Source organism: Tenrec ecaudatus, chromosome 10 (genome assembly GCF_050624435.1).
Source record: "Tenrec ecaudatus isolate mTenEca1 chromosome 10, mTenEca1.hap1, whole genome shotgun sequence".
Lineage (NCBI taxonomy): Eukaryota > Metazoa > Chordata > Mammalia > Afrosoricida > Tenrecidae > Tenrec > Tenrec ecaudatus.
The window spans coordinates 68,805,929-68,831,367 of record NC_134539.1 but is presented as its reverse complement, the minus strand read 5'-3'; the positions used below and the strand labels follow the sequence as shown (position 1 = coordinate 68,831,367).

At 40.5% G+C, this 25,439-nt stretch overlaps 1 pseudogene; it reads right to left on the bottom strand.

The window, feature by feature from the left end:
- Positions 1 to 192: 192 nt before the first annotated feature.
- LOC142459200 (polyadenylate-binding protein-interacting protein 1-like) lies at positions 193 to 4,756 on the bottom strand (annotated as a pseudogene).
- Between the last annotated feature and the right edge of the window lie 20,683 nt (positions 4,757 to 25,439).

Below are 25,439 nucleotides of genomic sequence, written 5' to 3'. Positions count from 1 at the left end.
TTGGAAGAAGAAGGTTGCTTGAAGATAATGAATGTACAAATATGCTTTGCACAATTGATGTATATATGGCTTGTGATCAGAGGTGTATGAGCCCCTAATAAACAAACAAAAACATTTTCTAAAAAAAAAAAGCATAGCAACCATGAATAAGGCAAAAAAATGTTGCTATTACATCAATGAGTCAAGGAATATGGAGTAGAACAGAATGTCCCATATTATCATGTGGTTTATCATTATTCCTGCCAATGTGGTGAACAATGCTGATGGACTTTTGTATGTTGAACCATCCCTGCATCCCTGGTATGTATCCCACTTGGTCATGGTGAATTATTTTTTTAATATGCTTTTGTATTTTATTGGCCAGTATTTTGTTAAGGATTTTTGCACCGATGTTCATTAGGGTTATTGGTCTATAGTTCTTGATTCTTGTGGCATCTTTTCCTGCTTTAGGTAGCAAAGATATACTAGCTTCATAGAAAGAGTTTGGGAGTTTTCTGTCTTCTTTATGTTCTAGAAGAGTTTGTGTAGGATTGGTGTCAGTTCTTCCCTGAGTGCTTGGTAGAATTCTCCTGTGAAGCCATCTGGCCCGGGGGATTTTTTGTTGGTAATCCCTTGATTACTTGTCTATTTCTTCCATTGCTATGGGTCAGTTGAGGTTGTTAACATCCATCTGGGATAGTCTAGGGAAGGATTGTGCTTCCAAATATTTGTCCATGTGTTCCAAATTGTTGAATTCATTAGAATAGACCTTCACAGTACTGTGTAATTATCCTTTTTATTTCATTGGGATCTGTTGCAATGTCTCCTGTTTCATCCCCCATCCTTGCAAATGTCCTTTGTTCCTTCCTTTCTTTGGTTAGATTTGCCAGAGGTCTATCAATTCTGTTAATTCTTTCAAAGAACCAGCTTTTAGCGGCATTGAATTTTTCCATGGTTTTGTTTTCCCTGTCCTGTATCTCAACTGATTTTTATTATATCTATCCTCTTGCTATTAGTAGGGTTGTTCTATTGACTCTGCTCTAATTGGTGGAAGTTTTGTGGCAGCATATCTTCCACGTCTCTCTTCTTTTTGATTGTATGCATTTATTGCTATGAGCCTTCCTCTGATAAATGCCTTTGCTGTATCCCACAGGTTTTGGTACGTCGTATTTTCATTCTCATTGGTTTATAGAAACTTCCTGATTTCATCTCTGATCTGGGTCAATAGCCACTCCTTTTGCAATAGGAAATTGTTCATCCTCCAATTGTTACCCTTGTTTTCCTCCCTGTCCTTCTGTTAATTTCCAGCTTTGTGGTGCAATGATTAGAGAGAGATATCTGTATAACCTCTATGTGCTTGAATTTACTCAAGTTCGACTTGTGTCCCAGCATGTACATTCATAAATTATTATTTTGTCATATATTACACTGTACAATGTCTCCCCCTGCCTTCTTCTCTGCTGTCCCTCCCCCAGGGAGGAGGCTATATGTAGATTCTTGTAATCAGGTTCCCCTTTCTACCTCACATTCTCTCTACCCTCCAGGCATTGCCACTCTCATTACTGGTCCTGAAGGAGTCATCTGTCCTGGATTCCCCGTGCTTCCAGTTGCTATCTGTACCTATGTACATCCTCTGGTCTAGCCAGATTTGTAAGGTAGAATTGGGATCATGATAGTGGGGGGAGGAAACATTCAAAAACTAGAGGAAAGTTATGTTTCACCGTTGCTACCCTGCACCCTGACTGGTTCATCTCCTCCCCACAACTCTTCAGTAAGGGATGTCCGGTTGGCTACCAATGGGCTTTGAGTCTCCACTCTGCACTCACCCACATTTTTCAATGATATGATTTTTTGTTCCTTGATGCTTGATACCTGATCCCTTCAACAGCTCGTGGTTACACAGGCTGGTGTGTTTCTTCCATGTGGGCTTTGATGCTTCTCAGCTAGATGGCCGCTTGTTTATCTTCAAGCTTTTAAGACCTCAGACTCTCTATCTTTTGATAGCCAGGCACTGTCAGCTTTCTTCACCACATTTGCTTACGCACACATTTTTCTTCAGCAATTGTTTCGGGAAAATGTGCATCCTGGAATGCCAATTTAAAGAACCAAGTGTTCTTGCTTTGAGTAAATGCTTGAGTGGAGGCCCAATGTCCACCTGCTGCCTTAATACTAAACCTATAAATATATGCACACAGATCTGTTTCCCCACACTCATATAGTTACATTATGTGCATTCCAGTCTTTGGACCTCTATAAATACCCTTTGTCACCTAGTTATTTCCTCTATTTCCTTTTAGGTTCCTCTTTTCTCACTATTATGCTCAGGCTTCATTTGGGTTTCAGTAATTTCTTTCGGTTACCTTGCCTTTGCTGAATCCCTACCAGGCCTCTCACACCCTCTTTGCTACTGATTTTGGATCACTTATTGCTCCCCCGTCCCTGGGTTGGTCAGCCCCACCTCCTTGCCCTCTCTTCAACCTCTCCCGTGTCCCCCTGGAACCACTGGTCCCGTTGTTTTCTCCTCCAGACTATTCATCCAGTCTATCTTATCTAGACAGATCTGTAGAGATAGTGATATGCATCAAAAATAAAGTCATAGCAAGATAGGCGATGAGTGAGAACACAGCTATGATAACAAAAAGGGAAACCAATTACCCATAGAAGAATAAATTAATTAAAAGAAAAAAATTTTTAAAGAAAAACCTGTAAATAGGTCAAGGTCTGATTTTTTATCTCTAGGCATGTCCTCTAGTCAGGTCCATGCTTTGGCCCCAGAGTCTGTACTTTGTATTCCCTTGGGGGCTCCCTGCTCTGCTCCCACGGTTGCTCTGCTGCACACTTTTAGTGGTTTGCTACGGTGTCACAGGGTCATTCTGGGCCAGTCCCGACTCCGAGTCTCTAGTGTTGTCCCCCTTAGGGCCCTGGGCCATCAAGGGACAGTGTGTCTCATAGTGGGATCGGCCATATTGTTCACTCTGTCCATTGGCTGTTCAGAGCAGGGATATCATCCTCCAGGCCTGATGGGCCAGGATGTGCTCCACTCGCTCTTCCTCTCCCTTCTTTGCTCCCATTTTCTCTGATTGAACATGTCCCTCTCCCCTAGCTTCACTTCAGTGCTGTCCTCTCAAGTAAATTCTTCTGGGGTGCGGGGAAGTGGTCCACATAGCTGGTATGGGGGCTGAGCCCTCAGGCCCCTCCACTGGCTCCCCACTCCTTGCCGGCACACTGCATTCGTCTGGGGGAGGAAACCTTAAAGAACTAGAAGATAGTTCTGTGGTGCATCAGTGCCACACTGCACCCATGAGGCCCTTCTAAGAGGGACTGTCTAATTGTCTTGCTGGTGGACTTTGGGTCTCCACTACATCCAGCGCTTCATATCAATTTGGATGCGTGTTTCTCGAACTTCTGATACCTCTTCCCGATGACACCTCATGATCACACAGTCTGGTGTGCTTCTTCCATGTGGGCTTTGTTGCTTCCCTGCTAGATGGCTGCATGTTTAACTCCAAACCTGGATCAGCTGCAGTGAAAGGAACACCATCAGATGTATAAAATGTTGGTTCATTCATAAAATAGTTAGGATCATTTTCAGGTGTTGCCTCTCTATATGTGGAAGTTGCATGGACTCTACCCCAGTTACTGGACCGTAGTTCTACAAGCTTCAAGCGCATCTGTTTGATGGCTCTGCTGCAATTTGCATCTTGGACAACATTTTCAATTCTCTGAATAATTTCTTCCATATCAGTTTTTCCTTTCTCCTTCCAGGCATCTTCCAAAACTGACCCTGTCAATTTGAGTAATTTTACTGCGCAAATTAAGTTGTCATCCACAGGTTTGGAAAAGAGGGCATTCAGTAACTCCCGAAGACCAATCTGTAGAATATCTGCTCTTGTGACCTGTCCATTTGTCCCTTTGATCTCCAGATTAAGATACAATTCTCCCAGAAAGAAGGGAAATGCATGAAATCATTTTCGAGTTGCTTCATCCCCTTTTGCAGCTTGATCTTTAACTTCATATTCAGTCCGACATCTTTGCAGTAACAACTGGCGGAAGTTGCCACTCTGTGGGTTAATTGTCAGATGATGTGACAGGTAGTTGCACAGAAGAGCTCCCAAATAGGAGAAGTTTGGGATAGATGTGGCTTGTTGATAGATGAGTTCCACAAGGTCTTGCAAAGTGTCATCTGTGGTAACCCAGCCATTCAGGGTCTCTGCCAACTGTTCAATTTCAGTTTCAAAACAGTCAGGCTGCTCTGTAAGGTGATTCAAAAAGTCCTGAACATATTCTGACAGAGTAGGATAATCTTCACAACCATCCTCATAGAATTCGGTACAGTTAGAAGAATAACCTGATGGGTAAAATTCGGGAGCGTTGTCGGACAGCTTGGACATTAACACAGGCGCTACAGCCACCTGGGGTTTGGCCATTGCCGCCTCGTTGTTCTGCTGCTGCAGGGTTTGATCCTGTGAACTAGGTGGAGCTCTTGGGGGCCTCGCTGGTTCTGGGAGCGCCCCCGGCCCGGGAGGCCGCTGGGGCCGGCGGGGTCCTCGCCCTGGGCCCCAGGCTGCGGAGCCGTCCTGGGCTGGCGCAGTGGCAGCGGCTGCAGGGCGCCCGGGGCTTTGGGCTGCGGCGGGTGCCGCGGCCGCTCGGCAGGCCCCGTGCATTTCGGGAAACTGCCGCCCTCAGGCCCGCCCCCTCCGCGGCCCAGGCTCCGACTCCCGCCCCGACCAGCACCTGGGGCCCGGTCGAGACTGTCCGACATGCTCCTCCTCCTCCTCCTCCTTCCGGAGTCGCGGCAGCTGCGCTCGGAAGAGGGCGCGGGAAGGGGGCGGGGGGCGCCGCGGGCCGGCTGTAGCCGCTGCGCCTCACTTGGGCCTCATGGAGGAGAGGGGCGGCGGGCCCTGGCTCGGCTCGGCTCGGCTCGGCTCGGCTCGGCTCGGCTCGGCTCGGCTCGGCTCGGCTCGGCTCGGCTCGGCTCGGCTCGGCTCGGCTCGGCTCGGCTCGGCTCGGCTCGGCTCGGCTCGGCTCGGCTCGGCTCGGCTCGGCTCGGCTCGGCTCGGCTCGGCTCGGCTCGGCTCGGCTCGGCTCGGCTCGGCTCGGCTCGGCTCGGCTCGGCTCGGCTCGGCTCGGCTCGGCTCGGCTCGGCTCGGCTCGGCTCGGCTCGTCCGCGCTACGGCAAGCGGAGCACCCGCCCCCCTCAGCCGCCCTTGGCTCAAATTCTCTGGAACGATTTTTAGCTTGTATTTGTTCCATTACTATTGAGGGACTTCTTTTCATGTGTTTAAGGGACTTATTTTGCAACTATTTTGTTCATGTCTTCTGTATCTTTCTTTTGAGATGTAGATTGGTTTTTGCTACACAAGACCTTATTACATTTGTCTTTTTATGTGCTCAAATTTTCAATCTTTTATTGCTGCTGGATTATGAATGACAGCCCTTTTTTCTTTATTACACCCAGGTTGTATAGAATTTACAAATGATTTCATCAAGTATATTTACAGTTTCTACATAGTTTGCATAGAAAGATATATACAAACTATAAAAATACTTGAAGAAATCATGGATACATTTTATATAACATGGGTTCAAAAATAGGAAAACAGACATCTTTATCATGTATCTATATGTCTATTCCCAAGACGTATATTCTTGGAAAACCCATATAGGGTCTCTATGAATCAGAAGCAACTGAACAGCCATTGCTGCCTTGGATTTGGTGGAGAAATTGGCTAAAGATTGTACTGCTAATCACACCAGCTCAGTTGTTCAAATCTACCAGCAGCTCTGAGGGAGGAAGATGAGGCTGTCTGCTTCCATAAAGATTTTCAGTCTCAGAAACCCAGGATAGGGTTGATATCAGTTAGAAGTGACTTGCTGGATTTGTTGGGGCTTTTTCCACCTTTTGTGTATAGATTACCTTTATTCTTATGAGATATGGATTTAATTTTACATTTTCAATTGTCTACCTAGTTCTCTTACTATTAGTGATTTAAAATCCATTTTTTTCCCTAAGTGATTTGAACTGCTACCTTTATCACAAGCTACAGTTCTTTAAAAACTTTTAAATGACAAAAGGACTATTTTATAGAACTGGTTAGGTTTACAAAAAATTGATCAGATGACACATGCACTTTCTTTTTTTTTTGCACACAGACTTTCAATACACATCCTTTGTTGTTCACACAGAACTTTACATTATTTATAGCTTGCATTGATATGGAATATTAGTTACAATTGATGGATCAATACTAATTCACTAGTATTAACGAGAATCCATAATTTACATTGGGATTCACTCTGTGATACAGTTCTATAGGTTTGTGACAAATGCATAATTCTATGAATCCATCATTATAATATCATCTAGTGCTTTATGACATCTCTAGTGGAACATCTTGGCATCTTGGCTGCTTTCAGATATTGGAAATTGCAATGAAAGTTGCTACACACATATTCATGAGCAAGTTTTGTGTGAACGTAAGCTTCCACATAACGTGGGTAAACCTCTTTTTGCTGTGGTTACTGCTGTTTAGTGTTTACTAAATCTTTATAAATTTCTCTTTTTCATTTTGATGAAAAAGTTCATGATTTTTCTTTGAAATTGCTCTGTGGTTTATTCATTTTTCCCGAGTTTAAAAAAGCTTGTGCTATCCATTTGGAAGTTATATAAGAGTCCTACTCTTTTCCTCTCTTTGCTTTGTAATTGTCTTCATTTACAGATTGCTGTCTCTGGTCCCCTGTGGGGGGAAGGCCAGCCCCCCTCCCCACAACTAATCACAGGTTTGATAGGTGCACTTGTATGGTTATGATACAAAATAATTATAATAAAGTCATAGCAAGCATGAGAAATAGAAGAGATTGAAATAAAGAAGTCAGACACATTTTATGGTAGCATGCTCATCTCCCGGATGGCCACGATCTTACCAGCCAGGTCCGCACACAGCGTGGGCCAAGGCAAGGTAGGGCAGCGACTGCTGGAGAGAATCAGTCAATCAGGGACATGGCAGGATTTATTGTTAACCAAGGGTTAGATCTACTAGGGGGGCATGATTACAGGTAACCACACATCACAGGAAGGGGCTGTACAATAAGCATTACAGCAATAGGAGGGGGATGCACAATAGGCATAAAAATGACAGGAAAGGAATAAGCTAGGGTGTGCACATGGGAAGGGAAGGGACTAGAGGTACACATGTGACAAGGTGGGCGGACCCTAGATTCATGATGGCGGCCTAACCCTGGTCACCCCTGGCTGGGCTTGACCTCTCAGGTGTCTCCTACAAGGAAACAGACAACTACTATCCTTATCAGAAAGGAGTGGGCCCTACTTGTTGTGGATAAACAGTGGTGACTGATTGCCCTGGATGGCTGATAACCCTTCGGAAGAATAATCCCTGCCCTACTTCTGTTGACCCCCAAGTGTACAGTCATTCACCAAGTGCAGCAAGCAGCTAAGTTTGGGATACATTTGGGGAAGACAACTTGGGAGAAATCTTTCTGTTTCCCACAGTCCCCTAGTTTGCACTGTGGACTTCAGTCTCTGGGTTGACTGCTGGGGGTTCTCATGAATGGCAACCTCCAGTTGTCTGTCCTTGTTGGCTCTCTTTCCAGATCGTGTGTACATCAGCCATGTACCTTATTGCCACTGTGGTTTCTGCAAAGTAATTTGAGCTTTTGTTCCACTTTGTAGGAGACTTTTTGCTTTTCCCAAGCTGCTCTCAGGGTTTTCTTTGCCATTGATTTTGGAGAGTTTTATTATGCTGGGTGTTGATGACTTTCTGTTGGTATCAACTTTGTATGAGTCTTATAGAGCTTCTTGGATCGAAAGCTTGTCTTTCAAGTTAGGACAGGTTTCTACTAATAAATCTTTGACAATTCTGTGTCACACGCACGTGTGTGTGCACACATTGCCTCCCCTCCATTCTAAAAATTATATCCTGTGTAAAATTTTCACACTGATGGTGTCACATATAAATCTCAGACATTCATAATTTTCTTCATTCCCTGAAACCCCCAAACAAACTGGTATTAAGGAATCTGCTTCTATTTCGGTGCTTCTGTCTTACCTTGATCCAGGTCTGCTCCTCTCTCCTTCCTTGTGGAGCCTGGTGGCATAGGAGTTACAGGTTGGGTTGAAATCTGCAAAACCAGTGGTTGGAAACCACCAGCCACTGTGGGAGAAAGATGGGGCTTTCTACTCCCGTGAAGAGCTAGAGTCTCAGAAACACACAAGGGTAGTTCTACTCTGTCCTAATAGGGCACTATGAGTTGGCATTGACTTCATGCCAGTGAGGTTTTTCTTGTTTGGTTGGTTGGTTTAGTTTGGATTGCCTTATATTGTGTTTCTAAAACATTTTTGGGAAATTGCCATTATTTTTTATTTCATTTTTTTACAAGAACATTTTGAAATTCCCTTGAATCTTTGAAATATGTATAAAAATACTTAAAAAAGAAATATGACTATTAGATGCTGGAATTTTAAATTGCTGTTTTGGGTTGTTTTTTTAATTGTCCATTTATTTTATTGCTTTGAATTTCCCGAATTCTTCTCTCAGTTTTCCTTGATTTTATCTGTTTACCCTTTACTTTTGTTTTCTTGTGATTTCCTTAATCTCTTTCTGGATCTCTTGGAGAAGACTCAATAGCAATCTTTTGAATTCCTAGTTTTGTAGTTCAGTTTCCCCTCTTGTGGGTTTCTGATTCTTTATTCTGGTCACTAGTTAAAGGCATCTTTAGGTTTTTGATATTGTTTGTGGTCTCCATCACATGAAAATCTTACTATATTTATTTATTATATGTTTGCTTGCTGCAACTTTTCCTTAAAAACAAAAATTCTGAACAGGAAGATTGGGCATGCCACTTAGGTCACTAGCCCAGCTATGCTCCCATTCTCAGCATCATTCCATGAGCATCAGCTAGTGCACCGGAGCTCTGTGTGCTGTTTTGGGTCAGATTTACTAGTGTTTCTGGAGTATGGGAACGGGGAGTGTCCTCATAGGTTGAGTGTGGGTCTCTGTGTGGGTTTGTCTTTCCACTACCAAGTGGAAAGCCTTTGCTGTTCCAACATTTTATTTGGATCTGATCCGTTTGTAGTCTCGGATCTTTGTTGTGAGATGGAAAGTATGAAGCATCTGACTATACTATTATCTTGGGCCACCTGTTTAGGATTCTACTCTAGCTGTTATTCTTTCTTTATGGTTTACATGCTTATTTTTGTTCCATATACACAAACATACTAGGGTACCATTACTATAGAATGGAGACAATATATTTTGAAAGGAGATTAGATATTTATTGCATAATTATTTCTTTGAAAAAATGCCAGAATGCTTGTGAAACACGTCCTACCTGTTATGTTGTAGCACTGCTTTGTGACATCATGGGAAAGTGTGTGGACCAACTGTTTTGTTTTCCTAGAGTCTCAGACATTGCTGGCGGCCAAACTCCCTCTGAAGCAAATATAAATATATATAACTATAAATATATATATACAATATATTTATATAAATATAAAGACTGACTGCAGGTTGATTAGTGAACTCGGTTAGGGAAATTTGTGGATTGATAATGGTGAAACACATCAGCTACCTAGATACATTTATAACTGCCTCTTTTCTCCCCTCTATCGTATGTTTCAGTCATGAACACCACACTCATTTCACTGCAGCTGAAATGAAAGCCAGCAGGCTTTCCAAGGCTTGTGATCTCGTAGAAATAGATCAGAAATCTTTCCTTCCCTGGGTCCATCGGGTGGATTTGAACAGTCATTTTTCATTGTGTACCCAAATACTAATCAGTTCCTGGTTCAGGGACCTTGACAGTAAAATAGAAGGTCATGAGTAAAGCTACGTTCTCCACTAGATGGCGATGTCGTCCTTTAGAGGAAAGGGTGACATGTTTTTCAGCCCTCAAAAATCAGAGCGATTATGTCTGTGCTTTGTGACCCCAAACATGCATTTGCTACCACTCACCTTTCCCACCCCGACGCGCACACAGACTCACAAAAATGAGCTAGTGTGGAAAAGGCATACAGTAAAACTAAAACCCAGCACGCCTTCTCACGGGTTAATAATGAATTGGTCACAATGGAGCTGCAAAATCAATTCGGAGAGAACTATCTAGCTCTGAGCCTGACGTTGTAACTAGGGGAGTGCAGCGCAGGGTTCTCTTGAAGCAAGGGTGCATTTTGCAGGGAGAGGATAGAGTGGTAATCCGATCAGGCGCAACTGCCACTGTGACAGAAGGGCCCTAAAAATAGAACCCCTATGGTAATCTGTCTGGATTACAAAATTCAGTGACTGCTTGGCAACAAATCAGGGAATGTTTGTGGAAACGGATTTTAATATATCATGAAGTTTGATCTGCATTATGGTTCTCAATTCAGAATTGTTGCCTCGGGGCTGCTTTAAACAACCGCGATCATTTTGTCAAAACATCACTTTTGTGTCCTGCTTTTTTGCATTTTAATCATTTTAAGTCCATCAGTGAGGTTCGGTTAGGCTGGATGAGCTGAAATCTGAATTTTTACAAGACTATGTCCTTGAAGATACACTTTATAATTCATCTTTAAGTTTTATTGACAGATAAGTCACATTTCAAACAATTTCATCGTTCAGCCATATTAGAAAGAGTTGGACGGTGATCGCCACCATCAATTTTAACACAATCAATTATTTCTTACACTCATGGTAACTATCTCTCCATTTGCCCTAACCTCCCCTGCCATTCCACCGAGAAACTATTAATCCACTTACTATCTCCATAGATTGCCCTATCCTGAATTTCTTATACAGAAAACCACACGGAAACACAAACAAAATACAAACCCACAACAATGCTATGAGAAGAACACATTCTTAGCCACGCCATCAGTAGTAAGGAGCTAGATATTTGGGATGTGTACTAAATGGGACTGGCTGAAGAGCAAGGTGCTTTTGTTGACTATGGACTCAGACTTGGAATCTAAAAGAAAGCAAAGGTAAGGTCTTCTACTGCATCTGCTTCTCAGCGTTTAGGGCAAATTATTTCGAGGACATTCCTTGTGAAGCTATCCAGTGTGCCAGGAAATGGCACACAACTCTTACATTACCTTTAGCATCCAGAAAAACCGGCCCAGGTTTTCTTTGCTTCAACACATCGCTTGCCCCATATTCAGAACGTTTGTTTTTTTTCCCCCAACGTTGGAACTGCCTGCTCTCTCTGAAACTCCTCAGTGTGCGTTCTTTCTCTCATCCAAGAAAAGATCACTATCTCCTTCCCTCCCCACCACTCTCAGGAAAGCTGTGGCTCTCAACCTTCCTAATGCTGCGACCCTTTCATAAAGTTCCTCATGTGGTGGTGACGCCCCCAACCACACAATTATGTCCCTTGCTACTGCACAACTGTCATTTTGCTACTGTTAAGCAGCGCGATGTAAATATCTGATATGCAGGATGTATTTTCATTGCTACAAATTGAACATAATTAAAGCATAGTGATTCATCACAAAACAATATGTAATTCTATATTGTGAAGTATTTATTTTTAATGACAAACAAATGAAATTTTGTCTTGAAGCATGGTGGAGCATGACTAACAGTCTTCACGCCTGGTATGTGGGCGTATCTGCCTGTGGGCGGATCTGCCTGGAGACGGATAGAGGAGCGGTATCTCGGTTCCTAAGACCATCAGAAAAAAATATTTGCCGACGGTGATGGTCATAGGCGACCCCCAAAGGGGTTGTGACCCACAGGTTGAGAACCACTGACCTAAAGAAACCATGTAGTCTCTTGTTTTCTGTTTTACACTAAAAGACATTCTCAGGTATCGGAGTGACTAAATATCAAATACCGGAAACGTTCAAAGTGTGAATGCAAGATTTCCTGCAGATCCTGGATCAAGCCCCGAGGAGACTGCGTTACAATTTTATAATACTTAGAGACCTTCGTCTCCATTCCAAGAGCTCTATTCTTGGTGTTCTCCTGCGCCCTAGCGCGGATCCCAGCTCCGTGCAAGACAGAGTAGAGCTGTTCTTGACGGTTCTCCAGGGAATCACCCTAATGGAAGCTTATATTCTCTCCAAGGGGATTGTGCTCCGTTCAAACCTCCAACTTCGCTGTTAGGTCAAGTACTTCACCACTGATCCTCCTGGGCTCCCTTTCAAGTTCTATACTCTTTACCAAACCATCTAGGGGCCAGAATTAATTACACATGGCATGGTATTCTTCAAACATGCATGGAATGCAAGAAACTCTTACACTGAATCAAATTGGAAGTCTATATTGTTTAGATGCATACCTAACTATTTTGCAGTGTGCTCTCCACTTTTAAACCCCACGTCCTCTGCCACGAACCCCATTCCAGTGAAGACGCCCCTTTAATATTCAAGTGTCATGTAATCTGAGACCATCATTACTTTTGCTCCAGCACGCTCACCTAATTTCAGAATCTTGTCAATACTGGGAGTTTTGATACCAGGCAATAAGGGTAGTCACCATCAATATGCAATTATACACGTGTGAAATAGGATAATGAAAGGCTGTCAGGCAGGATAAATTATAAATAATGTGCAATAATTTTTGCCTCTGTGATATTTAATATATTAACTAGATATTTAGAGACTTTGGCATCTTTGTACGGAATAAAATGAAAGGAAACTTATGAGGTTGTATAGGATAATTTTGTGGGTCCCTGGTAGCAGCAAGACTCTTCAGAATCCTTTTTAAAAAATTTTTGGTTTTAAATAATAACAACTGTATGACATCTAAGCTTTTGTTATTGTTAGTAGCTTTGTTGAAAACTCTAATTCACAGTAACCTCATGTAAATTGCTGCCTGATCTTATGGCACCTTCTTGATCAGTTAGAAGTCAAGAGCATTTTGGTTAGAGAGTTTTCACTGGCTAGTTTTTGGAAGTATACAACTAGGCATTTCTTTTGAGCTACAAACTGATAAACTTCTGTATTTAATATAAAGATAAATTAATATGGATATTGTAACTTCCGTGCTACAGTATTCTCTTCATATGATTTAGTGGAATCGAGTTTTAAAACTCCAACACAGACTTATTAGTTGATGTTATTAATATTGATATAAATAAAAATCAAATTCTTATTACTTGTGACTCATTTACTTCATATTTCTTCTTTTCTTCCTTTCCGTCTTGTCACTAGAAAATTACTTATCCATGGATGTTTTCAGTATTATTTGAGTTATGACCAATAGCACTTAGAACCATCTGTTTTATTTTTCTTAAATATATTTTCATATTTGTAATATATAGTATAGCCAGGAACTCCTTAAATTTGTCCCACTCACAACATGGCCAGGAGCTGCAAGAAATACTTCTGATTCATTACACAATTAATTCTGAATTAATTTTCATTTATTATGTGTTCAGAAAACATTTACTTTTGCCAACTTTTTGTAATCCCCTCATTCAGTTTGTGTCTCCATATGGGGTCATGACCTACAATTTAAGAAACATTTAATAGTATATGCAATGCTGCAACACATAATTTGTTTGCTATCATTCTCACATATTCAATATTATGATTTATTATTTAAAATGTCGTTATTTAGTTGGCTATGAAAACAACAAAACAAAAAATGCTATTCTACCAGGGGGGCTTTAAATAATTTGCAGAAACATTCCATCATTTCTTAATTCCATATGTTTACATAAACTTTTATCACACAAAACCCCTTCATACTTATGTCACAATAGATTTATGATATAATCATTCGGGACACTACCAGCAAAGGAGAATAATCGGGGTGGAATGTGTCTTTGGACCCTAAGGCCCCAGTGCATTGAACATCCTGGATGCAGGAATAGCATTGACACCAGAGGAGTGGTGGAGGGATAGTAATGGCAGAACAAGAAGCCAGAGCATTAGACAGAGTGGTAGATTTCCTAGCCTACAGAGCAAGTAACACTGTATGCTTTTGTGCAGGAAGCTGTCTTGTGGAGTGGGAGGCCATTGAGAGCTGAGTTCTTACTCCCATAAAGAATTAGTTTCTGAAATCCACAGGGGCAGTTATACCCTGTCCTATAGGGTCGTTATGAGTTGCAGTCGATTAGAGGAAAATGAGTTTGGATTTTTGGTTTTGAGTTTGCTGACTCATGAATCTGGAGTTGGTGCCTCTGAGTTGGGGCTAATAGGAGAGTGGCATGCCCCTTGAGCATTTATTAGCAGTTTTAAAGGGTCTTTGTAGCATTTTCCAAGCAGGGCAGAGGCCAGACTAAGTGGCTGAGGACCAGTGAGAGGCCTGACTTTGGGCATAGCAGAGTAAAACAAACAAACAAACAAACTATCTTTATTGATCAACTGTATCCTGAGCGTGTTTCACCTGAATTATAACCTAACTTCCCTAATAAGCCCCCTAGTCATGAGCATTGTCTGTGAGTTCTGGATGACACTTTCAATGAGCTATTGCACCCAGCCACAGAAGTAGAGTGCTATGCCATGGGTGGCAGGTCATGGCTGATGTCAGAATAGGGTAAAAAGGATGGAGAGTTAAGATATGTCTAACTTTTACTTTGCAGAGAATTGTCTTGGGAGCTGGAGGAGATCAGATGTGACCATGCCACCCCACCCTCATATGGCCATTTCCTCAATTGCCTACAACACTGTAGCTCTAAAAGACGGCCTTAAGTCATTGATATTTGACACTGTTATTCAAATATACAAGAGAAACACTCATTGCTTGTTGCCCTGATTTTGTTTTCATAATGATGGACATTATTAGAGAGTAGATTATCAGCATTGTATTTTCCCAAAATGCCCTATATGAGTTCATTTTTACTTTAATGCTCCTAGTCTTTCCAGAGGAGCAATTTGAAAGTGGCTGATTTCAATACATTTCCTCTGATTTGCAAAATTGTTCTTAATTATGTTTTCATTCTTTACTCAATGTCCTTTGAAAATAACTCGCGTGATGAATTTAGGCCTGAGGTTAGTCAATAGGAATATGTTATTCTTTGCCTTTTGTTAGTTTGCATTAGTTAGGAAATGGAGATTGTATAAGTCAGTGCGTTTTTTTTCTTTTCCTTTAATGTGAAAACACTTGGATTTAGAATCACTGCTCAATTGTAGTAAGGCTCTCTGAATTGGCATCTGGAAATACTGAAATAGTCTAATTTGATGATTAGCCATTGCTGAAAATAAACCACCACAAGTCATAGTGACCTTAAAGAAGAGTTGTTTTTAATTTATAATTTAGTGGTTGTCAACTGGGGCTATGCCCCATTGGGTAGCGCTTCTACTTCTCTCTGGGTGACTTCACATTGTTGGGATCAACTCATGAGTAGGTTGGGGCTAGGTGCTCTCAAATGGCTTCCCTTGACTGTCTGGTGGCTGACCAAAGTGATGGAAAATACAAATCATGTGGTTCCAAAATCTAGTAGGCCATCCTGAGCTTCTTCAAAGAGCAGTTATATCCCCAAAACAGTAGGGAAGGCAAACCCTAGTGTCCATGCATGTTTCAAGTCTTTGCGTCAATCACATTTTTTAATGTTGTAAGGGATAAGGAAGTGCAAGTACAGCCTAGAATTAGTGGTTGGGGAAGGAGATCCTGCCTCCTTCATGGGAAGAGTGACTAAGAATATGTGGCCATGTTTTTGAAATATCTGGTGTATTTTGATAGTTTCAATTCTGTTTTTATTTTCTATCAAATTTTATTTTATCCTCTTTTTTATCCAGTCTGTGTTAGGCTGGGTCCACAAGAGATGTCAAACCAGTGATGCTTACATGTGGTATGTATAAAGAAAGATTTATATGAATAAATGGTGCATATAGATGTAGAAGTGGGTAGTTCCCATCAGTTTCAAGTGAGTGGGTCAAATGGTAAACTAGAGGCTTCTCCTGAGTCATGTAGCTGCAGGGGCTGATGAACCAGGGGTTGATGTAAGATAAAGCAGGAAGACCACAGACTGGTGGATGCACAGTTAAATGAATCCGAGGCTTTCAGTCTGTTGATGGCTCCTGGCGTCAGCAGGCAATATGGCAGGAGGTTGACAAACCAAACATAGGATGCAGATTAAGGAGAGTGACCAGCTTTCTGAAGGATGTATGCTTAAAAAGGAGCAGGCCATACCCCTGAGGAATTTTTCTTCCAAAAAACTCCTTTCTTTGCATCATATTGGTGACCTAATCAAGGGAGCTGCACTCTACCACAATAGCTGGCTAATCTCAGGGATGATTATGTTATGTTAGATCTGATCATGGAGTTGATTACATTGTGTTAGACCTCATCACAGAGTATTACTGCTAAACTGCTGAGAACCCTGGTACAGGCAATTTGATACGAAAACCTAAATGTTGCAATATTTCTTTGGCTATTCACTAAAATGTATTATAATTTACTGAATAATAATAAATTTAATGTCTACAACTAGGTCAAGGAGCACTCAAGTCAATAAACAACCAAGTCTCCAATAATCCTATTAAATTCTTTCTTCTTGTAGAAGAAACCGTTATATTGAATTTTATAGGAATCATTTCCTTGCGTTTCAACATTGTTTTAGTGAACATTAAAGAAAGCAATTTTATTGATTATTAGTGAACATTTTAAAAAATGGAGTAATGTTATGTGTACCATATTGTCTTTTTTAAGCCTAATATTATCCATACAGTTACATAAAACTCTTCCATTTTCTTTGCAAATGAATATTATTTTTATTTTACTTATACGTTACATTTTTTATTAACTTGGGTTGTTCCTCTATTTTATTTTATAAATGATTGAACCATATTGCTACGTTTATTAAAATCAAGGAAGATATATTTAAGGAGACCAGATGGTGTAGTGGTTAGGCGTTGAGCTGATAACCATAGGTCGGCCAATCAAGATCACAAGGTCAGCATAGTGAAACCACCAGCTATCTGTGAGAGAAAGAGGAGGCTGTTTGCTCCTTTATAAGAATTATAGCCTCAGAAATCCACAGGAGCAGTTCTCCCCTGTTCTACAGGGTCCTAAAAGTCAGAATTGATTCAATGGTAGTGCCACAAGTGAGTAAAGACATATTTAGGAAGTTGAACACAAACAAACAAAAACTCAATAAATAGGCCAATAGATCATGTTTAGGATTTATTGATGCTCATTCTCCTCAAATGAATTTGCAAACAGAGAATTTCTCATTTCCTCCAATCTCTCCTAAACCCTGCTACCAAGATAATTTGCCTTAAAAAAGTCTAGAACCCAGTGCTTTAGTATAATCTATTTACTCAAAATGTGTTCAACAGATGGTCATTCCTGCTTGCATTACTTTTATCTCATAATGTGAAAGCACTCTTGTCATTTTTTACTTTGAAATCCAAATAGCCAGTTCTTACTGTAACTCTGACAGAAGCTGTCTTTAATTCTAATGCTATTAATGATAAACTCCTTTTCTAAACAATAATTATATTTATTTTCTGTACATTTTGGAAACTAAGTCACAGAAGCAGTCCATTTAACAGGACAAGGAATACACAATGGTTTTGAAACCAGGAAAGGTGTGCCTCAGGGTTATATACTTTCGCCATGCTTATTTTATCTGTATGCTGAGCAAATACTCTGAGAAGCCATATTTGTGAAGACTGAAGTATGGGGACTGGAAGAAGGCTCATTGATATGTAGAAAATACAATTTAGTTTGCTGAAGGCCAAGAGTATTGAAGTGCTTATTGATGAAGATCAAAGACTACAACTGTCAGTATGGACTACACTTTAAGGCAAAGAAAATAAAAATCCTCACAAATATCTAATTGGATTAAGGTTCATTAAACAATATTATGACAAATGGAGAAAAAGATTGAAGTCACTGAGGATTTTATCTTACTTGGTTCCTCAATCAATACTCATAGCTAGTCAAGATTTAAAAAAAATGATATCTTGTATTGGCAAAATCTGCTGTGAAAGACCTCTATTTAAATTGCTAAAAAGCAAAAAAGTCACTTTGAAGAATAAGGTGCAACTGACCCAAGTCCTGATATTTTTCATGCAAAAGCTGGATGAATGGAGAAGGATTACCACATTTTAATGATTGTGTAGGTGAGGAATATTGAATATATCATCGATTGCCAAAATGAAGAAATCTGTTAGAAAGACAACAGTCATAAAATGTTTCTTAAAAGTGGAGATTGTAAGACTTTGTGTCACGTATTTTGATGTGCTTTTAGGAGCGACCAGTCCCTGGAGGGCATCTTACTTCTCTGAGGGTCAAACAAAAGAGGAAGACGCTCCAGATGGATTAGCACAGTAGTTGCTGCAATGGGTTAAATCACAACAATGATGATGAGGATGCTGAAGGCCAGTGTTTCCTTCTGTTGAACATAGGGCTACAGTGGATCAAAACCACCTCAATGGCATTACCAATAAAACAATATAATCTATGTAAGCTGCTGTTCATGCCTCTTCATTCTTTTTGTGGACATTTGTCAATTGGCTCTATGCTTTCTTGCGAAACGGCTGAAATTCCTCCAGCTGTGCATTCCCCCATGTTATCCATGACTGATCGATTGCCCCATTCGAGTAGATAATAACATCAGTACGTATTTCTTCAGCAGTTACTTGTTTTCCAATGGAAATCTATCTTGCCGACATCCTCTTGCTCTGTTTATTTATTGGAACCTCCATCTCCCTATCTTCCCGCCACCTTTGCACGTGTGCAGGAGAACACTCTTTCCATATCAGGTCTCTTAGAAGATCTCGCCTCAACACATCGCCAATAACCCGGAAAATGCAGGTTGGTTTCTATGGTTTCAAAACTGAATTGCCTCTTCAGACGTGCCCTGCCCGCACCAAGTCTTACCCCTGACTGTGACAGTACTGGTGGTCACAACTGTCCACTACTAGTGTCATGTCTAATTACTTGTCTATTGCCTCAGGAGATGAGTCAAACAATTTATTAATGGGTTATATATGCTTTTCATATCTAATTTTCCAACTTAAATTTGCATTAGCTGTTATTGGCCATGTGTCATATGTTGATACATGACATATTTAATATTTTCAGAAAGCTTTTGCTAAATGTTAGTTTAAAAGGAACTCAGTACACCTCTCAACAATTGAAGTGTCTTTGTCACAGATAATTTTAACCTAGTTGACATTAATGGAGCCTGACTCTCTCCTTTCCTATCCTAGCAAATAATTCAAGGACTAGCTATACTTAGAGGCTCAAGTACAATCTTTTTGAACCTTCTCTATTTTAGAAAAAAAGCCCTCTTTTGTCAAAAGCCAAACCTACCCACTTCAAATGGATTCCTGCTCAAAGAGACCTTTTTTGTTAGCTTGCTGCTTATTATAATACAGTTTGTACTAGGACACTTAATTGTTGATGATGCTGCAACAATGATCAGAAAAAATAGAAATGTGTGCTGCTCTTGTGGCAGGAAGCTATTGTTCTATCTCTGAGCCAAAGAAACACACTCTACTGGATCCTCTAAGAAATATAATCGTTAAAGCCCATTCTCAGTGAAGCCTTGTTTCTAAATACTTTTGAAATGAAGCAAATTATTTTGCCTCGTGTGCCTTTGAAATTCTATGTAAGATCCTCTGTAATACAAATTTAAGCAGTAAAGAGACTAAAGTATAGGACATTGGAACATTGTTTAATAACAAAAACAATTCCCATATTTTTTATTGACAGCTGATAAATACAGGTTGATGGAAGCTAAGACAGCAAACTTTCTTTAATATCACTATGCACATTGTTTTTCATAGTAATCGGTGGCAAATAAGCTAAGTCGGTAAACTGTCCAAGAGCAGTGTTTAGCATCCCCCTTTATCAAGGGGAATTCTTCATTACGTGCTTTACATGCACTGCTTTCTTTAGACCCTGTTGTCCCAATTTTAAAAATTATCTTGCTCTTTAACACAAATGTCCTGGAAAGGGCAGACAGCAGACCTTTGGTCTTCACTGTTTACTTGCCTGCTGTTTGGTCACTTAGTCTAATTAGTAGGATCATGTTTTTAAAGGTGCTGTCTTAATTCTTTCTCATCTCTACCCTATGTTGAATCAATTCATTGGCATGTGATAGTAGCTGTAATTGTAACCATTCTTATTTTATATGTTGTTTCTTGATGTCATGACTGTTACATCTCAGATATTCAGATGCCTTTTTAAATGAGTCCATAGGAGATAAGAAGACTATTTTTGTCTCTGTTATTCTGTTTCGTTTTTTGCAAGTAGGTCTATTTATTTGTAATCAGCATATTGGTTTTTATCAAGGGGTTTGATTTTCACTTTTTATCAGAGAAAATAGGAACCAAGGTATGTATAGGGTCTCTACTCTTTCTGTGCTAAAAAATGGCAAAGGTAAGTGAATATGCAGATCTATGTGTGGCTAATTGAGTTGCTTCTTTTATGTGGCCCACATAGGTAAACTGGATATAGTATCAGCATTGTGCCTGCACAGTGTTCATTGACATGCAATGTTTGAATTCTTCTTACTACAAACGTTTGGACTATTAGTTCTCAAGTTATTGAAGCCCGTGGCCTGATATTATCATGTAAACAAGTTTGTTGGGGTGTCTTTAATTGGTTTATGTAAATTGTTCTTTGAGAATATTCCCTTACAACAATCAATATGCTACAAATTGTGACTCATTCTTATTTACATTGTTATTTAGTAAAGTGGTTTCTCTAATGACTGCTTCTAGGCAACATTTTATTAGCCTGGTGTGAAGCACGGAACCTACTCAGGAAGGAAACAGACAGCCTTGGCTTCAATGCGGTCATTAATTCAGGCTGTTTCCCTTTCTGTTAGCTCAAAAAGCAGGGATTCTGCTGAACTTCTTCATCATTTTCTCCTGCCTTGACATGCACACTTCAAAATCCCAAAATTTACACACGTTTATAAAGCTCTAAATTTCTCTCCTTCTAGAAATGTCATCAGCATCCATGGTTCAAACTTGAAAATGTGCGATGTCTGTTACATTTGATATCAAGCAAAGCAATGAAGAACAATCTGCTGCCATTGAGTGAACTCTGACTCATAGTGACTCTATAGACAGCAAAGAAGTGACCCTTTGAGTTTCCAAGACTTTAAATCTTCTGGGGACTACAAATTTCTCCTGAGGAGGGCTTACTAGACTCAAGCCACTGACCTCATGGACAGCAGCCCAATCTGTAGCCTCCTGTGCTACCAGTCATAGTTTTAAAAAGTCATTCAGTTAGTCTAAAAATAAATGATAAAAAGTTTTTAAAGCTTTACAATTTTCTAAATGACCTTTGCAAATAATAAAGAAAATAATTCAAGAGTATTTTCTAAAGTAACTCCTGTTGTTTTGCTCGTGGCAATGATGTACATGAATGAAATGTATATAAGATCTTTTAAAATACAAATTTACATATTTACATATGAAATTTATCACACACATAACATTTATATATAAATACAAATTCACATATAACATCTTCACTTATTAATAGTTTGGTTGCATGACTCTTTCAATGGTTTTTAAATGTTTCTGCCTAGTGTTTTGTTTTGTTTTCTTTGTGTTAATATATGCATGGTGACAGCTCAGTTCCGTTACTGTCTGAAGTAGAATAATATGGGAGGCAAATGCTGAGCTTCCAATTTTCCATGTCACTCATTTAGAGAAGGTTACCTTAACAATGTGACAAACAAAGACTATTTAAACACAATGTTTCTTTATCAGTAACTTTTCAAGGCACTGTTTAGTTGAGTTTTAAATCTCCTCCCCTACAAGTTTTAGTTCTAGGGGTACAAACTGTAGGCTCTGTCTGAACAATGAAATACTAAACTCTTCGAAGGAAGTGATGCACTGTTTTAACAATGTTGTCAATCCGTCTCTTTGTGGTCTTTTCATTTAACTAACTGCTCCTCTACTTTACCAAAGCTGATTTCCTTCTCCAGGAACTGGTCTCTCTTAACTACATGTCCTAAGTAAATAAGAGGAAGTTTTGCCATTCTTGCCTCAAAGGAGCACTTTGGCCACATTTCTTCCAAGATAGAATTGTTTGTCTTTTTGACAGTCCATGGTATTTTCAATGTTCTTCTCCAGCACCACAATTCAAATGCATCAAATCTTTGGTGTTCCTTATTCTAGGGCCAACTTTCACATGCAAAGGAGGCAATTGAAAATACCATGACTTGCGTCTGTTCACGTTTAGTCATCAAAGTAACATCCCTGATTTTCAACATTCTAAAGAGGCCTCAAGAGTCCTGGCAGTGTAGTGCTTGAGGTCCAATCCACGTGATGGCCAGTTCAAAACCACTGACAGAGAAAACCTTGGCTTTCTACTGATAGTGTCTCACAAAAGCCACAGGGGGAGCTATGAGTCAGCATTGCCTCTATGGCAATGGAGGTTGGCTTTTGGTTTTTAGGTATGAGATCTTGGGCAGCAGAATTACCCAATGCAATGTGTCCCATGAACTCTAGACTGCTGCTTCCATGAACATTGGTTGTGGATCTGTGACATCTCTCAGGGGAGAGATATACCTCAGTCCTTGGCTCCACGTGAGAAAGAATTCACGCCAAAGCCTTATTTGTGATCCAAGTGAGTTTTATAGGCGTTAGAAGAAGTGGCAGGTTTACACAGGCACCCGAAGGGCCCCTCACCCCGTGCGGCCTGCCTGGAAGCTGCTCAGAAAGTCACTGAGCTCCTCTCTGAGCTCCTGCCTTTTTCAATCATTCCACGGGGAGGCATGGCAGATGACCCTGGTCGACCCCATTGGCTGAATTGAATTTACCTGGCTTAGGTAGGCCAATCCAGGTACAGCACATACCCAGGTGTACCTCCCCTTCCTGGCTGGAAGTTTGAACCTCTGAGCATGCGCAGTGTACCACTCCTTTTTGGCCTGTAGCTCGGATTTCTGAGCATGTGTAATGGACGCCCCAGTCCCTAAGCTAAACTACCTAACAGATCAAAGTAAGACAAATCCTTGACAATTTTGATTTTTCTACATTTATCATGATGTTACCTATTGTTCTTCTTTACATTGAGTTGTAATCTCTCTACATATTATTTTCCTTCTCTGTTCTTTTTTCTTTCCCAAATAGTTTTATTGGCACATAAATCATACATCATACAATTTAATAGTTCAATCATTCAACCATATCAAGGAGAATTATACAATCATTACCACCTCAATTTTAGAGCATCACCTCTCACCATGGGTAGATCGCCTTTAAAATGCACAATTTATTTTAGTGCTCCTTCCCCTTCCTGCCTTCATTATTTACTCCCGAAATCCCCTTCTCTCCCTATTGCATTCCCTACAACCCCAGTATCAGTTGTTATTTTTAGGCACCCACACCTCGTGTGCTTCACAGTTGGGAAACCCAACTGAAAACAATAGAAAAACAATATTATACTTAGGTGGTAAGGATAAAATCATAATAGTATTAAGACAAAAATTCAAGTAATGCATAAGAAGGAAGACACCCCTATCAACATTCTAAAAACCAGGTAAGAAAATTATGTCATGGAACAAGCAAGAGATACTTGCACCCAGAACAAATTCAGGTCATGTCTATAGGGAGGTCAACTGGCCAAGTATCGAGGTCAGTCCAGCATAATTAAAATTACAATGGTTTCTGCCTGTTAACAAAGTAAGCTAATTAGTTTATTGTGCCAACCTGGCCAATAAACACATGTGGGGCTAATTGAAGGGCGGAGAGATAAATGGCTTGGTGAGCCTTGCCTTTTGAGTTCTTGGGTGTCTCGCTTTGTGATGGTCAGACCAGGGTGCAGCTACCTTAGCCAGTTCCCTGCTTCAGATGGCAAGGCTCAATTCCTGGGAGACATCCCAGAGGAGAAACCACATGGACTTACCCCAATGCAGCCCTGGGTGCTGGAAGAGTGGTTTGGAGACCCCTGCCAGCGTTGAGATGCTTACACATACACTGACTCGGCTTTCCTCCTGTAGTTGGCGTCATAGTGTGTGTTTTGTGAGATGGAGGAGGACTTGTGGATTGGTGTCAGACATATGGGTTAATGTTGGACTTGTGAACTTGGGCATATCTGGGTAGGGATGTTTTCTTGATGCGTTACCCTTTATATAAAACTCTCTCTTCTACATGAGTTTCTGTGGATTTGTTCCTCAAGAGTATCCAGATTCACACACAAGGCTGTTCAGACTTTTGCCTGTGGCTAGAGCTGCCAGTGGCTCAGTCTGAATAAGATACTCTGCAGATGGACTTTGGGTTTCCACTGTCCTCCATAGCCTTCTACAAATTGGGTGTTCATAATTTTAACTCTCATACTTTTCTCTTCACCATATTTGAATTTTGTAAATGTCATCTTTGGATCACACAAGCTGGTGTGCTTCTTCATGTGGACTTAGTTGGCTCCTTGCTTAGATGGTTGCTTGTTTGAATACAGACCTTTTAGACCGCAGACACCATTCTAGTTGATACCTGGATCATCGGCTCTCTTCACCACCCTTTGCTGTAGTTCCCAATCTTCCATGTTGAAGGCTGGGATCCTTAATTTTCATCAGGAAGTCCTTCAAGTCCTCCTCACTGTCAACAAGCAAGGTTGCATCATCTGCATATTGCAGGCTGTTAGTAAGCATCCTCCAATTGTGATGCCTCATGGGTCTTCATATAATCTAGCTTCTCTGATGATTATATGCTCAGCATACAGATTGAATTTGTACGACAAGAGGATAAGATCCTGATGCACACATTTCCTGATTTTAATCCATGACGTATTCCCCTGTTCTGTTCACACCGCTGCATCTTGATCCATTGACAAGTTCTGTGTGAGCATACTGAAAAGTTCTGCCATTCCCATTCGTATCAAGGCTAGCCATAGTTTGTTATGGTTCACATAGTTGAGCGGCTTAGCATAGTCAATAAAATATAAGTAAACATCTCTCTGATACTCTTTAATTATATATCAATCTGACAGCCCATAGCAACCTGACAGCAACAATGATAACTTTTTTCTCATGTCTTCTTCTGAATCCAACCTGAGCCTCTGTCAGATCCCTGTCAACATATTGCTGCAAAGGGTGTTGAATGATCATTTACAAAATTGTACTGGAATGTGATATCAATGAATATTATTCTCTAAATTGAGCATAGGGTTGCATCGCTTTTCTTTGTAATGGTTACAAATATGGATCTCTTCGATTCAGTTGGCCAACTAGTTGGGTTGTTCTAGGTTTCATGGCATAAATGAGTAAATGCTTCCAGTTCATCAGCTTGTTGAAACTTTTCCATTGCTATTCCATCAATTCCTGAATCCTTGATTTTGGCTAATGCTTTCAGTGCTGCTGAACCCCTTTCTTCAGCATCATTGGTTCTTGCCCATATGCTACCTCTTGAAATGATTGAATACTGACTAGTTCTACTAACTAGCATTGACCATGACATGGCCTACAATGAGCCAAGGGGAAGTACTAGATTGAACCTTATATACTGTAGATAGAGTGGTTCTCAATCTTCCTAATGCCGCAACCCTTTAATACAGTTTCTCATGTTGTGGTGACCCACAACCATAAAGTTATTTTCGTTGCTACTT